Genomic DNA, 17,540 nt, shown 5'->3' on the forward strand with positions numbered 1-17,540 from the left:
CTTACTGTCGAGTGCCTTTGTGGGGTTCTGCCCTGGCATGGAAAAATTTTCAAATGAAAATGTAGCTTACTTCTAGCTACTCTGGGTAAACATTGTAGAGGAGAAAGAACAGTGATGCACATCAGATGAAATGGGGCCAAAAAAATGGAGTATCACATAAAAAATTAGTTGATAGCACAATTGGTATATGTAAGATATAGCAGTATAAATATGAGTGACCCAGAATAGAAGAGCATTTTACCCTTCCTAGCCTCACTGGGCACTTGCTGCAGCCCACCATTTCAGCACATACAAAGGCATACAGCAAACCGAGGAGCATTTATTTATGAAAACAACTGAACTTTAGGAAAGAACACTGCAAGTCTATGGCAGGCTCTTGCCCAGGGCTGCTCTCATTCCCCATTAGTTCTGTCAGCACAGTTGTTCAACCTGCATAGGAGAGACCATGAAAATAGCAACTTTGCTGTTGCTACTGAGGACAGCTCACTTGATTAGTACACTGTTTTTTAAAGTAGCAATCTTGGGGGCAAAAACACCGGATGGACCAGTGATTCTCCCAGCTTTCAGTTCTGAATAAGTTTGGGGCAAACAACAGGTGAGAGGGTGAAGTGGGGTTTAACAGGGAGCTGAAACAGCCATTGGAGGGTTAAAAAGATCTGCACAAATGCCACACTGACCTGAAGATGTGTGCATGTGTCACAGAGACGGAAGTGAACAAAAACCACCCCCACACACAAAAACCACACCCACACACCCCTGCATGACTGAGGCTGTGCCCATACACAGAGGAGACACAACATATTATCTCAAATATCTAATATTTAACAAAAAAATTATGAGCCATGCCAAGAGTCAGGAAAGTGTGACCCATACACACGAAAAAAAGAAGACAATAGAAACCGCCCTTGAGAGGACTTGGATGTTGAACCTAGAAGACAAAGACTTCAAAGCAACAATTATGAATATTTTCAAACAATTAAAGGAAACCACATTAAACAATTAAAAGAAGTATGGTGATAATGACTCATCAAATGGAGAATTTCAATAAAGGAATAGAAATTATGTTTTTAAAACACAAGCAAAAAATATGGAATGAAAAAGTACAATACCAGAAAGAAAAAATTAAATGCCAGAAAGGAAAAATTCACCAGAGGGATTCAACAGTAGATTTGAGCTGTCAGAAGAAAGAACCAATATACTTGAAGATGCATCAGTGGAGATTATCCACTGTGGAGAACAGAAAGAAGAGAAGAGAATACAGCCTCAGAGATCTGTGAGACACCATTAATTGTACTACCACAAACAGAAAGATTAAAAGGCAGAAAAAATATTGTAAAATAATGGCCAAAAACTTCCCACATTTGCCTAAAAACATCAAGCTACACATCAAAGTAGCTCAACAAATCCCAAGAAGGATAAACACAAAGATCCACACTTTCATATACACCACTCTAACCACTGAAATCTAAAGACAGAGAGAAAGTCTTGAAAGCAGGAACAGAAAAATGATTCACCTACGCCAGGGAAACACAACAAGAAAAATAGCTGACTTATTATCTGAAACAATGGAGATTATAAGATAGTGGAATGACATATTGAAAATGCTGAAAGAAAAAAAGAAAACTATCACCAAAAAATCCTATATACAACAAAACCATCTTTCAAAAATGAAGGCACTCCCAGAAGAACAAAAACTAAGATAACTCCTTGGTAGCAGACATGTCTTATGAGAAATAATCAAGGAAGTTCTTCAGGTTGAAAGGAAGTGACGTCAGATGATAGTTCAAATACATGTGAAGAAAGACCGTATCAGTAAAGGCAATTAAGTAGATAATTATACAAAGACAGTAAAAGTATGCACTTTTCTGATCTCCTCTTTACGGACTTAAGAACTGATAGCTTAGAGCATTGATTTTGAAATTGTATCATTGGGCTCATAGTATTAATGGTCATAATTTTTCTCAGGGTACTTCTCAAACTGCTCTATGCTTCTTTAATGGGCAAACTGTCTGATTGCTGTCTTTGTGGATAATTTCAAAAGACAGTTGTCTGCCAGAAGACTGATTTTAAAGGGCCACTTGAATTCATATGCCGCTGTTGAAACTACAATAGTGTGTGGTGTTATTTACTGCCTCAGGATAGATGAGTGTTAAATGGAGTAATACCTAGACAAGGTGTAGACATGCCGAAGTGTCTCCCTTTGCTTGAAATATACTTTTCTTACAATACATATTTTCTGAGCTAGTTTCTAGGATGTATAAAGTATCACTTTGTCTGTAATCTGGCACCGTGTAACTACCGCTATTTCTGTGTTTTTATAACCTTGATTTATACTTCTTTTTCTAATCAGCATTATTGAGGTATAATTTACATACGATGAAATTCACCCATTTTTAAGTGTACTATTTATTCTTTTGTGGCTGAGCAGGGGTCAAGAGACTATGAACATAGACTGCCTTTCCGACACCTATGCATGCAGATATCTGATTGTCTCGGCACCATTTGTTGAAGAGACTATACTTTCCCAATTAAATTTTCTTCAAATACACTTTAAAATTAGAAAATCAACTACTTGAAATGGTGAACATAAAGCTGCTCATCTGGAATATAATTGTAGGGCAACAAAAATCGTCAATTTTTATAATCAATACCATAAGGTCTAATTTAATTACCTTAATATTTATGCCAAAATAGACTCACTGAGGATGCCCTTATTCTCCTGAGCATTTCAAAATCAAATAGTACACAAACTACTCTTTCTAACAGCATCATCAGTACAGATTAAATGTGACTTTTACAAGAAAGTTCACTTAAAGATCATCGGCAAACAGCTGTTCCCTTCAAGACCCACCCAGGCCACAAGTGAGTCCAGCCATGTCTCATCTCTCCACACCCTCTGATGTGGGCAGGGACAGAGATGGTCTGAGCCAGGGACTGAGAGGCGTCCCTCCAGTGGACTCAGGGGCTGGCAGGTCCCATTCATTTATCCACTTGCAGCCTGTGAGGCTGTGTCAGGTGGCAGTCACTACCAGGACTTCTTAGAGGACGACCAGAATTCCCACAAGTGAAAGGCAGTGTGACAATAAAGAAAAAGTACACAGATCCCACATACCCCAAGTCTCTGGCCCCCTCATCCGAAAATTCCTACCTTTAGCCTTCCAGTTCAACAGAAATCCACATGCCCATTTTGGTTGCATTGTCCTCTCAGGAGCCCTGGTCCCAGGCCCTGTCCTCCTGTAAGTGCCATCCTCCCCCTTAACCAGCCCTGGCACACAGAAAACCAGGAAGAAGACATTCTGATCCACGAGGAGGCTTGTAGCCTTGACCTTCCAGACGGGTTGACTCAGTTGGGTCCTGGAGAGTCATTCGAGTATCTGTGCAGACTGCCTGCCACAAGCCACCTGAGGTCCCAAAATTCCCAGAAGGGTAGTGCAAACTGCCCCAAGACAGGCCACTGTGCTTACCAAGGGGCCCCTGTCTGCTCACAAAAGCCTGCAACGCACAGCAGACACAGCAGAGGGCTTAACTTCCCCCTCTTCGTCCTCCAAATAGTGGTGAATCTTGTTTCCAGCCAAGATGGAATAACAGGGATCAGATTTACCCTCCTGCCTGAAAGAACTAAAACCTGAAAAAATATTTGAAACAACAATTTTTAAGACAATGAGCATCAGGCAAAGAAGGAGAGTAATCCCCGAAAGAGAAAAAAATGAAGCCATCCTGGGGGAAAATGAAGTGAGAATGAGGATTGCCCCTAACTTACTGCCTTGAGAGAGTTTCTGGGCCCAATGCAGGGAAGGGGAACCCAGGCAGAGGCTGGTGAACTCCCTGAGCTGATGAGAGGGAGCTGATAGTCCAGGAGACCAAGACAGCTGGACTTGGCAGCACAGAGTAGCAGAAAGGAGAGAGCTGTGAGAACAGAAAACTCCAGAAAGAACTTCCCATTGAGCTGAATACTGATCATCGCATGCTGGCAGGAGAACTTTACCAGGCTGGAGAAAGACTACCCACAGAGATCAGGGGTAGCTGTGATATTTCACCATCCTTTCAAGTCAGAAGCAATGATGCAAGATGCATGTCTATGTATTTATCACAAGAATCCAGATTGGACTCCTGTACTAAAAAACAAAAAGAAAAGGTCTCTGTTCTTTTTCCTGTTCAAAGTGATACAGACACGTCGAGAGAGGAAGTCTCCTGAGCCAGTCCTTCACCTTCCGTGGTGCTTCCTCACGGGGTCATGTCAGCTGTCAGTGAAACCTTAAACGATCTTCAGAGACATGGAAAGCGCAACCTTTTAAGAACCTCTCTTTACTTTGTTTCTCTTGATGATTTGAGAAAGGAGGGGGTTACAAAACTGCTTTGGAAAGACGATTTTAAAATCAAGTAAGCTTTTCACAAAAAGTTGCCAGCAATCTTTTCCACTTTTATTTCTCCATTAGGCAAAGCTTCCACTCTTGGGCTCTCTGCATGGCTCCTGGAGGAACTCTGCCTGGGGAAATGTTCAACTTAAGGGAACCCGGGAACTGAGTTGGTTAAGGGAAAAAGACAGCAATGGATTGGGAACCCTTAGCGCATTGTGCGTTACTCCCCGCTTTTCACAGGTTAGGAATCAAGTTTCTCTGAAGATAATCAATAGTCTCCTTTCAGAGGTGGAAGCAAGCCAGAGATACTCACGGGGATCGAACCCCGAAACTCGGCATTATTAGCACCGCACTGTAACCGCCTGAGCTAACCAGCCTTGAACTCTTAGCTACCGTCCTTTTTTTGAAGTGTTAAAGTCAAAACAATTGTTACTGTTGTTTGTCTTAGGAGAATTTCTTTGCTGCTTTCCATAAACGGAATCAGACGCTTTCTCTCACGAGTAACAAAAACAAAACAAAAGAAAGAACATTGGTTGCAAGTCGTATTCATACACATGAAAGTCGAAACAAACGTTTCAAACTGCGGCTAATGGTCCGGGAATCCCTGGAAGTATTTGCTCCTCTCTAAAAGGCTGGTAATGAGCACGTGCGGATAATGAACCTGATGCCCTGAACTGCGAGCGAGTCCAGGCTTCGGAAAAGCCGCTCATTAACAGATAAAATTTTGTGCCCGAAGAGTATTCCCACGGGTCTGACTCCTGATTGTCCCGGAGTCTGCCAGGCTTCACTAGCCCAGCATCTCCAGGGTCGGACTTGGTCGACATTCGTGAGCCTTCCCATTCACCTGCTGGCTCAGATTTCTGGGGTGACCTCAAATCGGAAGTCACTTCGGGAATATCGGTACTGCCCAGTCCTAGAAATGTGACTCTAGTCATCATTCCAGAAGCCGTGAAACCCAATTTTTCTAGGTGCCCAACCTTTCTACCCAGTCTTTGTCCCCTCAAAATGTTACCATTGTTTTTAGTATCTTGTTTATCCTTCCTGAGATTTTAAATGTGTAAAGTTACACAGATATATGTTCTTTTCTTTTTTTCAGAGAGTGGCATTTATCCAGATATTTTTCTGTCTTGCTCTTTTTTATTTTTTTACTTAGAATGTATTTTTGTGGTCTTTCTGTATCAGAACAGAAAAGAATTTTTCATCTTCATTTAAATCTGCATGGTATTCAACTATATGGAATGTACCACAGTTTAACGGACAGTTTGCTTAATTTTCCCCATCCTGCTGCTGCAAACATTGTTCATATCTATGAACATACACCGTATCTCGTGTATGTTATGATACCTTGCACACGTGGGAAAACGGCATCAAAGAAAATGTGCATTGGCAATTTTGATAGACGTTCTCTGATTGTGCTTCACAGAGCTGACCCCAGTATGCTCTTTTGTTTTAACTATATTGAACACAAATAAATAGGGTCCTGGCCACATTTCCTACTCCTTCTTCTTTCTGAATTCCCTGCTACATGCTACAGGTCTGAAGCAAAACCAGACAGTCAGTGAAGACGTGGAGGAATTCACAGTGCAGGCATGCTTGATTCAGAAATATCGCCTTCTCTCTGGTAGGCGAGACATTGGGGATGCAGTTAATGGTGTGTGACACAGGGAACGTCATGGAATCAGACAGGAGAAGGAAGAAGCTAAGTGGACAGCCAGGAGAAGGGCCAGCAGTGGCTTCCTTTTTTACACCTCAGAAAGAACAGCATGGACAAAAGCACCTGAGGAGAGAGGAGCTAAGACCTGCCAGTGTGCCTGGAGAGTAAGACTGAACTGCAGAGTGGTGGGGGAGAGTATTAGGAGATGAGGCCAGAAGAGGAGAGAATGTGTAGATGAACCTGGACCCTCTAGTAGAATGCAATATCTAAATTAGGGTACTTTTGTTGGTAAAGAGAGTGCTGACAATAATTAACAGGCATTAATTGATCTATGTCAGGTGTAAACTAAGAATGATCATTATTTGTACATGAAGATAAAGATTTTTTAATTGATTCCAACAGCAATGGGAATGCATGGAAGGATGTTAGACAGAGAAGTCACATGAACAAATTTGCAGCATAAAGATCTCCCAGCTTCAGGCACTTCGGAGGCATTAGGGAATTACAGACACAACACATTACTACCACCACCAACAACAAAATTTCTCATAGAGGGTGGAAACGGATAAAACTAATATACATGACAAAAATCAGGAATCACATAATGTATAAGGGGCTGTTAAATGTGATAGAAAAAATACAGTTACGTAGGGGGAACTGTAGTGTTGAGAATAGGCTGGGATTCTAAACAGAGTTGTTAGTGTAGGCTTATTAACATTGTAGCAGCACGTTTGACTGGAAGAAGGTGGTGAGGTATCACAGGCAGAGAGCACAGCCTGTGCAAAAGTCAAAAGCTGGGTATTTGCATGGATTGTTTGAGGAATAGCAAGAGGGTCCATGTGGCCAGAGCACAAATGAGAGAGAGAATAATGGAGATGAGACAGAGAGAAATGGAGGGTTAGAACGTGTAGGACCTTGTAGGAGATCTTGGGAATTTGGCTTTACTTCAAGTACAAGGGGGGAGCTACTGGATAATTCTGATTCCAGGAGAGACACATGTGACTTATGCTTTAAAATAATGTCTTTAGTAACTCTTTTGCAAGTAGACTATAGAGGAATGTATTAGACTGAGTTCACTGGGGTGACTCAGAGGGGTAGTTTTTATGAAGGAAGCTTACTGGGAAGTGCTTCCAGGAAGAATATACAGGAGGAATTCAGAGGATAAAGAGAAACTGTGAACTGTGATGTTGTTGCAACAGAGGTCTCATCCAATCCCTCAGGGAGCTCTGGAGCCGCAATGACCCTTCGGTGTTGCCCTGAATTGAAACACAAGAAGTAAGTTGTTGCATCCACTCAGAGACCTGTCATTAGATGTAGGCTGCTCCCAGAGAGAGGGTGTAACCTTAGACAAAGAAGCTTCCTTTAGTTGAAGCAATTCCTGGGAGGAGGTCAGCTTTGAGCTATCAGCAAACCACACTCCAGACTGCTGGGAGAAATGGGTGTCTTGCACTAGAAGGGAATGTTTCTGGGTATAATATCCATCTCATCCAATCCACTCCACCACTTCTGCTACTCAGAGCCCCTTCCTTCACATAATGATTCATCCCATCTGGGAATATCTTCTCTAGGACTCTGATTGGTCAGGTTGCTCACTCCTCCTGAGTAAACTAGTAAGAGGCAGGTGGCTTCTTGCTCTCCTGCAGAGGTGCTGCATTAAGGACTCAGCATTGGTCTGTCCTGTTGGCAGGTTCAATGTTTGGTGATGGCAATAAGTTGATCAGCCTTGATGAATGGGATCCCTTGTTATTGGGCCCATCCCTGCCACCTTGCTACTCCACTCATGTGACCAATTTGCCAGCACTGGAGTTGCTAGGTACTAAGCCTGGTTGACAACAACTGGCAGAAGCATTCTGGTTACTTGGTTATTTAGTACTTCTTCTGTGGTGGATGCGCTCTGGTGGAGGTTAACATGTGATAGAAAGATCTTCATACTTTGTGCTCTCTCTGACCAACCAGCCAAACTCACTGTGCATGAGTTCATGTCTATTCTTAATCTGAAAGCAGTAGAAGACTAAGTCCGCTGCCCAAAGCTTTGCCCATTAGGAGGATTCCCCCCTCACTGCTCTCTTTCAGGGATATTACAAGATGGGAAGTAGTGCATTAGCACTTCTCCAGTGCTGGCAGCCTGATAGAACTGTGCTAGATTCACTGAAGAATCTGCTCAACACTCCCAATGAGGCACTTTATTTTTAAGCTTGAAGACAAAAGGCAGGGTTGTTTTTAGGCCTAAGAGGCAAAACAATACATAAATAACCTGAATCTATTTCCTAATGTTTTAAATCGATTCACATTCTTACTAATTCTGGGCTCACATCCAGCAAAGGGGACTTTGTCCTTGAGTTGAACACGAGCCAAATGTGATGTACTTAAGTGGGCTTTGAACACTTACGTGATGCCCCTCAACTACTCAGCCATTTGAAAAGAAAGACCGTCGAGCATGGTTTGGGTTCTTGAGTAAAATATGAGACTAACACACACAACCCAGTCACTATTAAACCTTTCTCTGTCTTCTCCCTCACTTCTAGAAACCCCAGCAAATGGCCACACTTACCTAGAGGCTGCCGAATCCCTCCTCCCGCCGGGAATGGTCTTGGTCAGAGCTGGATGATCACCAGCTGGTTGCTGAGTCTTGGGAAATGTCCAGCAAGAACATTGCACGTCCAGGTTCCTTGTGAGAACTCCAGGGCACAGACGTGCAGGGAAGCACACCCTAACCGCATCCTAAATCCACCTGGAGCGTTCTGGACTAAGTGGAACTTCACGTTGATCCCACTGAAGCTGAGCTCCTGGCAGTCCTGGAAAGGAGTGAGTGTGGTGAACTGTCTTGACCTGGAGGGGCAGGTCCAACCCTGGCTTCTGCAAGACCTCAGCTTTCCACAAAAGCTGGCCCGGCTGTGGGAATACCCACGGCAAAAGGGCCATTAACCAAGCTGTGAACCCTGTTCCTGGGTCTTCCTGGGGACCAGGCGGTGGGAGCACCCAGGGAAGGAGGACTCACGAGCGCCAGGGTCAGCAGTGGGCTCTGCTCCGCTGAGATCTCCCTGCAGAATCTTGTTTTAGCCACCCCCCGCCCCCTACGATACCCCATACTTCTTTTCTCCCTCGTCTCTAAAAGTCAGGTGATACCTGAAAGTATTTGTGTAGCAATAAATAAATTGCTGGAGACAATGAACCCTCGAGTGGCCTTCGACACTCGGTTACTCTCGGTTTCGGATCTTTTCCTGTTAGAAATCCGAGGAGCCGTCGGGGACACACTGAGGATTCCTAACAAAGCGGAGACAAGCCCCATTCACATCCCCTCTGGCGCCTTATTCCATTGACAAGCCCACCCTGAGGATAGTGCTGTGGTGCAATTTTAGACACGTCAGCTGGAAAGTTTAGCAGAAACTGAAAAACGAAGCTCGTCAGAGTACAGTTGTTTCCGCCCGGTTTCGAACCGGGGACCTTTCGCGTGTGAGGCGAACGTGATAACCACTACACTACGGAAACCTCGACGTCTTCGGTGTTCTGTTCTCTAATGGTGAATATACATTTTCTGGCTATCCCAGGTTCGGCAGCATTGAATTGACCTTTTCTTTCAAGAAATTATCAAAGTAGCTACACTCTTCCATGTATTCAAATCAATACTATGAGAGTCATTGACTCACCCCAAGCAAAGACTACCCCTCGGAAGAGAATAGCTTTCTAAACGCAGGGCAGAAATTTTAAGCAGCCTCGGTGGATGGTAGATTTCAGAAAAACTCCTCGCTTTTGTCCTATTTAGGTTTATCTGACCTGAGGAGATTCTGTGATCTCCATCTTTTGGGCGCCAGAAAATGATCCCAGGAAAATAACCGAGGTCCGGTGGACTTGAACTCTGGAAATTGCCCGTTCTGTGCCAGGCAGCGGCACACAAGAAGGGAGGATCGTACTTCCTATGACTGGACTCAGAGCCCAGAGAGCCTAAAAAACGTCAAGTGATCCACCGACATGGAATGTGCATGCTCAGTGTCCCACGTCTGTTACTATAACAGGAGGACCACTGTGATAACTGAAAGGCAGCCCACGGCTCACGGGGTCTTGCCAGCGGCCTTTGGAGTGGTGTCTGGAACCATATTTCCAAATCTTAGCTGTGCCGAGAGTTCGGAAGGAGCCCTTCGATACAGGTGAAGGCAGAGATTCGCACAATCGCGGTCTGAGGTCACTCAGGAGATCTGACAGGAAAAGGCAGAGTGACTGAATGGCGTCCCAGCCTGACCCTGGACGCGAGAGCAAGGGAGATCAAAAGACTCGGAGAACCATCGCAAGAAGAATGAGACCCTTCAGAAACCCTTCCAGGACTACATTGGATTTCCAATTTGTGGGGTGCCTCTGCATCCAAGACTTGAAGAGAAATAGAAGGAACTGTCTCCCAGGGGATTGTGTAGATCCCGGAAACCAGGAAGCATGACATGATCAATTTGCACAATTCACATTCACTTACAGTGTTTTAGTTAAACGACAACGAAAAAGAGCAAAGTTTCTCTTTCAAATATTTTCTATGTTATGCAAAGATGGTGCTTCCCTTAACAGTTTCATATTTGTGTGGAAGTGGTATTTTTTTTAACGAACCAGTGAGTTTTTTAAAATTAATGTTTGTGGTCAGTTCAGCTTCTCACATTTCCATCTAAATTCTCATGTTTCTTTATATACTTATATGGGAGACCAATAGTATGGGTGAATCAGTGATTAACATCTTTTTTGTTTTTAAATTTACATAAGAAAAATAACCAGAATGCACTGGAACACATTTTTAAATAAATTATAAAATATTTTCAACTGTCAAAAAAGAATAACTCACTAAGGGGTAAAATCTTTGTCAATATGTGAGATAAAAGTATGCAGCAGATAAAGGCACAAAAACTAAAAAAAGTAAAAATGGAAGCAAGAATTTAACAAATATATTTACTTTAAAAATTATATTTGACCAAGAAACTATATATTAAAAATTATAAAATTAAAACAAGTAAGTGAAGCTTACACAAATTGCCTTGAGAATTTACAGAAAGTTCAAAGGAGGAGAAAATCCTTGTAAGAGTGTGGTCTTGGGGGATGGGAGGCAGCATGGAATGTCGCCAGCAGCGCTAACTCTGAAGCCAGACTTCACTGATACTTGATATCAATTCTGTAATTTATTTGCTTTGTAGTTTTGAGCAAATTGTTTAGCCTCTTTCTGTCTTGGATCCTCCATGTAAGAAGCCCTATGAAAAATGCTTGCCCCAGGGTACAGATTATTATTACCCCACATAGGATTGGCTAAATAATATGCTGGGCTTAGTTCAGAATAAAACATACAGGCTTTCTATCTAGAACTGAGGAAGTAAATTTCCCCTTCCCACAGGCTGCAGCCCCAATCCATGCCAAGGACTACAACCTCAGTGCAGAGACTCACTCACTACTCAGATATGGGTGGACAGGGGCTGGCCTCCCCTAGCTGCCCACCTAAGGAGTGGTGGTGTTGCCTTCCCCACTCTGGGTGGGAGTGTTGGACCCAGAGCCCAGGCCCCAGCTGAGGTGGAGGGTGGCAGCAGTCATGGGGCTAGGCAGGGCAGGGAAGGCCAGGTGTGTCCCAGGGCGAGAAAACAGGAGCAGGTGGCCAAGAATGTATCCCAGGGAGGCAGGGAGCCAGCAGAAGGCAGACCATATGCAAAAGTCTGAGCCCCCAGTGCATGCTCCACTGTCTCATAGTCTTCACTTACAAAATACAAATTCAAAGATAAAATTATTAAGAATTTAAAGAGATTGACCTCAGGGCATTAATCCTCAAGCACAGGGTCCTTCTGAATGTGAAGTTCTGTGCAACTGCACTGGTCTCATCCATGAAGCTTGCCGTGATTCCAGATCTGAGCATCTTTGATCCCACATCTTAAGGATTCCTCCATCATGGAAGTCAGGACAAACAGTTGTTGCTTTAAGAAAGCTGCTTGCAGCTCTTTTGACAGAGAGGTAAACTTTATTTCCAGGCATTTCCATAATTGGAGTTCCTGGAGCACTCATCTGGAAAAGAGTCACATTCTTCCTCCATGTCTAACTTGCAACTTTTTTTTCCCCTGAGGAAGATTCACCCTGAGCTAACATATGTTTCCTATCTTCCTCTTTTTGCTTGAGCAAGAGTCACCCTGAGTTAACTTCTGGGTCAATCTTCCTCTATTTTTTATGTGGGTCAGCATCACAGCATGGCCACCAAATAGTGGTGTAGGTTGGCACCTGGGAACCAAACCTGGGCCACCAAAGCCGGACTCACTGAACTTAACCACTAAGCCCTGTGGCTGGCCCAAACTTGCAGCTTTTGAAAACACTTAGGAGAAAACTTGGGGCCCTATGAGCCACTCCTCAAGTCTAAAACTGGATAGAACCACTTTCTACTAACTTCCTTGTAGTGGAGAAACAAATTAACAGGTTACGGATTCATTCCCACACATTCACTGAGTGCCCCTTATATTCCAAGTGTGTGAAGTTTCTGAGATGCAGAAAGAATCAAGAGAATTTAGAGACTGCCACAGCTCCTAATACTTCCTTGCCTTTTTTTCTCAAGCAGTAAAGCCATAATAAGATAGAAAAAACCTTTGATGCCTGCAGAGCACATGCTTGTTTAAAGCTGCTGGTTCATGAGGTCACCAAAAAAAGCAGACATAAGAAGTAGGCGAGCCTGGAATTTCCTCCAGGAGTGGAAAAGAACCTATGCACTGAGAAGGGAGCTGAGTCTTCCAAGCTCTGTTGGTGGATCCTTGGACCAGTTTCACTCTGATTTTATGGTTTTGGAGAGCTTCTGCTTTTCTCTGAGACTTCCTGGGAAAGGAGGAAGAAATCCTCCCTTTGAAATATTTCACTTTTTCTTGGGTCAAGACCAGAGAATTTGAGTAAATTTTCCCTTAGAGGTGAGGTTCATTATTGTGAAAGTTGAGAGTTTTCTCTTTTACTTTCTTCTCTCACCAGAGGAAGGTCAGGAGTAAGAAAAGGACAGCGTGGATTTGTTGTTGTCGTTGAAGACACAGCATTGAAGACACGATTCTATGGATGGTAAAAAGGAAGAGTGGTGTCCAGAGCATTGCTGGAAAACTGGGTTGTTAGATAAGAGAGTGTTTGGTAACTTAAAGTCAGGATCAAAGTGAGTGCATTTTCTTAAAACATCCCCTAATATTCTCTATCGTGTAGTTTGAGAAAGAGAGAAAGCAAATGCTGTGCTTAATTTGCCATAATTATAACTAAGTCTATCTCTGACTTACTATGATTTTTCATCACTATGAAACCCAAGTTATAAGTAAAATAGTAGGTGGTGATAGGGAACCATCATTTATATTGGAATAAAAATACTAAAGAGGCTAGAAAATAATTTTTTAAGTCAAATTTCACTGTCTTTCATTTCAACACTTACCATTCCAACCTAATAAGGTTAAGCTGAAGAAACAAATGTCACATTCAGGACGTGGTCAGAACTTCATTGGCAAGCTGTTGTTATTTCTGGTTACTCTTCTGATTTGTGACAAATGCTGGCTCAGTCACCAATATCCCCCCTCCCCTGCTGCTCCAACTTCTCAGAATATAGAGCTAAGGGACAGGACCCACGGGAGCTCCACTTTTAGGAGCCACAAATGAAACTACCTTCTATTCCTGACCATTAATTCCTTTCCATGGTACTAGACTCAAGGCCTGCTCAGGTCATCTGAATCCCTGGCCTCCTCTTTCTTGGCCAAAGCTGGAAGCATGCCGCATTTCTATAGCTTCCACAATAGGCCACCAAATTTGCTGTTACTTCCATGTTCTGAGAGTATTTGGCAATTATAGGCACTCGGGCTTTGTTCAAAACGCTTCTAGGGTGGCTCCTTATGGGAGCCAGAAAGAAATGAGGAAATGTAGATGTCAGTGTGGTCCCAGAACCCTGGAGTCCGCTAGAGCAGGCATCATCCAGATGGGAACAAGTGTAAAACAACTTCCTGATCTCTCTGTTATGACATAAAAACCCAGGACAAAGGGATCAGTGCTTGGTTTACTTTGAATCTAGCGGGGGAAAAAAACTAGAGCCTCTGCATATAACACACAAGTGATAACCACTACAGTAAGACCCAGTGTCCTTGCTGAGGATGACAGGGGCGAACGCTAGAAGCAGCAGGAAGCCAACAACAAGTTGGCTTCAGTTGATAGGTCCAAGGACAGTCTCATCACAAGCTCACTTGAAGAGGATATTTTAAGTGCTAAATAACCTTACAGGCATCTCACTTGGCACAAGTTTAAAAGGCCCATCAGTTACAATACACTGGGAAAAAGTAACTTTGGATGTACAAAACTGAATTCTTGGTTTTTACCTGGTCCTTGTTTATTCATTCATTAATTCATCCATCCATCCATTCATTTGTTCAAGGAATATTAATTGAATTCTTATTATAAGACAGAGATTGTTAAGTAGCTGAGAATAAAGTAGTGAACACAACAAACAAAGTATTCTTTTCTTCTTGGAACTTATATTTTCATTTGGAGCAAATAGTAGACGGTGATTAAACATGATTTTCTTTGAGGAAAATTGTAACCACACTTAGCAGAACTCTTTTTTATCACCTGCCTTTCCTCAGGATTGGCAAAATTTGATCCCCTAGATATTGTTCACAAAGCTAAGCTGAGATATTTATGCATGAGGAAGCTGCCAATATATGCATGAAACTATAATAAATACGTAGTGTGGGAATCACGTATACATGTTTATATATATGTGTATATATATGTGTATGTGTGTGTGTGTGTGTGTGTGTGTGTGTGTCTGTGTATTTGCTCCCTGGTAATTGGTCTTAATGAATTAATTTTTTCTGCCTTGATTTTAAACTTCCCCAAACCCATCCAGGCTCCTTATTCTTGTTGTACACGTTTACCTGAATGCTGGCTCTGTCTTTCATTTTTAAAGCTCAAGAATGTGTCTCATTTAGGAGTGTTAAAAGTGGACATTTGAATGAATCTCACTACCAAGATCCTGACAGGCTACCAGCATAAGGAAAAGAACACTCAAGTCAATGTCCTGTCTGATAAACTTTCAATTCTTGTGGCCATTCAGCTTCAAAAAGAAAAGAGCCTATGAGGTCATTTACTCCTTAGGGAACAGAGAACAACATTTGGTACACTGCAACCCTAGGTGCTCAAAAGAAAGTGAGCCCAATGTACCCTGAAAAAGATGGCTTTTCAGTGACCCCCAACATTTCACAAAGGCTAGTACTTGGAGATTGCTCTGGAAGCAATGCCAAGTAATAGATTCATCCCAGGGGCAAGGGAAATCGTCAGGGAAATATTATCTTTTAAGCAGAAGTCCTCAGCAAAGAAAGTGAGGACCAATCTCCAATAAGTAAATATGTATGTGGTGTTCGCTATATAGTTCTTTCAAATGTTATGAATGCTTCTAAATATTACCACAAAATATTGGCCCTCTTCATTCGTTGTTTACACAAAAGCCAAAAGGTCTTTGAACGGAAATGGAAAATGTCCTGTTCTTCTTTGAACAGTCAATTCTTTCCCACCCATCCCATCCAGATTAAATCTAAATTCCATGCTGTGGAAGGCCTTCCCTTCTCCCCCTGATCCAGCACCTGCTATTTTACTTACTCTCAGGGGAATAAATTTCCATGAGGAAAGGAATAAATAAAGACACACTCTGATTCAAACCTACAATTGGAGCTCCTCACACTGCTTTCACCTTCAGTTCCGTGTTCACCCCAATGCAGGAATCCTCTCTCCATTCAAAGCTCTTCAACCACCTCACATTTTTTTTCATCAGCTAAGTCACATCAATTCCGCTAGCAAGTATTTCCTGACCGTTAAGACTGGAGGGGATGCCCCTTTTCTGTTGCCATGTAAGACAACCCTGTGACTTTTATAGCTGTCACTCCATGCAGAAATCTTATTGTAGTTAAATTTCTATGTACAAAATTCTCATTATGATCAGCTTAGGTCCCCCTTCCCTCCTTCTGTTTGTCACTTTCTTTAGGGCATTGGATACCTCCAGTGCACAAAATGGGACTGGGCTATTCAATGGTTTCTTTAAAATAAGCATCAAACCAAATTGCTGAGAAAGCTTAACAAACACACATATGCCTTAAATATAACAGCTCTTTATCTTGCTGATCTTATTTCAGAGCAAAAAAGGTGCAGCTAGAGATTGCGCTAATAGAGGAGAGGAACATGCCTCTCTCCTCCACCACTCACAATATTTCCATCAGGTCACGTTTTAGTGGCCACAAAAGAGGGCCAGGCTGTGACCTTTCTCAAAGGTCCAGAAGCCTCTTTCCTGTGACTAGCTTCTCACGACCACTTTGGGGACAAACTCTTTTTCACTACTGAGCACCTTCGCAGGGGATCAGCCTTAGAACCTAATAGAAGGCAGATCGCTTGCAGTGTGCAGTGTAAGGACAGTGACCTAGGATAGCTGAAATGGAGTGAATAACAAAGGAGAGTCAGGTAAGTCACAAAGGTGATCTTCCAGCTATAAGACGTTAACAGACACCGCACACCGAGTTGACACGTTCCAGAGCAGTCAACGTGAGTGATGCAGAACAGAAGGGAGAAGTTCGTTTGACGTCTACTGGACTTACTCGCCAGATTCCACTTTCACAAACTTCCCAGCCACCCCACTACTCTCGCCTGACAGACAGCTGGGCACAGTCCGCCACCCCACCGTCTGCCCCTCAGGCTTCAACCATGGCCCGAGGAAGTCCCCTAAGCTCTGCCAGTTGGTTTTAGCTCCTAAAGGATGAATTTCAGTCAGGGAGAGATGAAGATCAGAGCACGTTACACAGTCAGAGAAATTGAATAGAAGATATCAAGAAATTTCTTGAAATAAAATTTCCCCAGAGTCTGCCTAAGATTTCCCTGCCTGCTGTCTGTAAACTAACAGGGCTCTGGGAGTAGCATTGGCCTGGCTATAAGTTAACGAGTTTAGATATTATTGATTCTAACAATCGGAAAGTGTAGAAGGAAAAATAGCGCCTCAACTAAGAAAATCTCGTGAAGAAGAGAGTAAATTTAAGGTTCATCATGACTCATTAAAAAAGGTAAAGGAACATAAGGAAGACAGGTTTCCGTAGTGTAGCGGCTATCACGTTCGCCTAACACGCGAAAGGTCCCTGGTTCGAGACCGGGCGGAAACAACTGCTATATTTTCCCGAAAATTCTGAATTTTGGTCTAGAAATGTTCTATCTGAATCTCTCACATTTCCACCAACTACCAAATCTTTGTGCTCACTTTACCGCCCGGGACTTTCAATTACAAGAATTACAGTGCAAGACCAGAGCTCAGACTTGCTCCCTCACCTCCCTTAACAAGCGATCGTGTGCTATCCATTCCCTTGGGTTAGAGAAGATCCTGCCCTTCGCTGTGGTCGCTGTTCATCCTTATAGGCGCTGTTCCTATCCCTTATGGGTAGGAACAGAGAATGAGTCTCCCTGACACACAAGTGTGATTGATGAATGCAAGGAGGATCAAGAAGCCAACTGTAACTGCAGGAGAAACAGTCGAGTGGAGAGTGGCTCCTGGA

At 43.0% G+C, this 17,540-nt stretch overlaps 2 non-coding genes across 2 annotated transcripts; one reads left to right on the forward strand and one right to left on the reverse strand.

Moving 5' to 3' along the window:
• Positions 1-9,428: 9,428 nt before the first annotated feature.
• Positions 9,429-9,501, reverse strand: TRNAV-CAC (transfer RNA valine (anticodon CAC)). Its single transcript has one exon. It is a non-coding gene; the product is annotated as a tRNA-Val (tRNA).
• Positions 9,502-17,080: 7,579 nt separating this feature from the next.
• Positions 17,081-17,153, forward strand: TRNAV-AAC (transfer RNA valine (anticodon AAC)). The gene has a single exon. It is a non-coding gene; the product is annotated as a tRNA-Val (tRNA).
• Positions 17,154-17,540: the final 387 nt, after the last annotated feature.

The sequence above is a fragment of the Equus caballus genome, chromosome 20 (assembly GCF_041296265.1).
Source record: "Equus caballus isolate H_3958 breed thoroughbred chromosome 20, TB-T2T, whole genome shotgun sequence".
Lineage (NCBI taxonomy): Eukaryota > Metazoa > Chordata > Mammalia > Perissodactyla > Equidae > Equus > Equus caballus.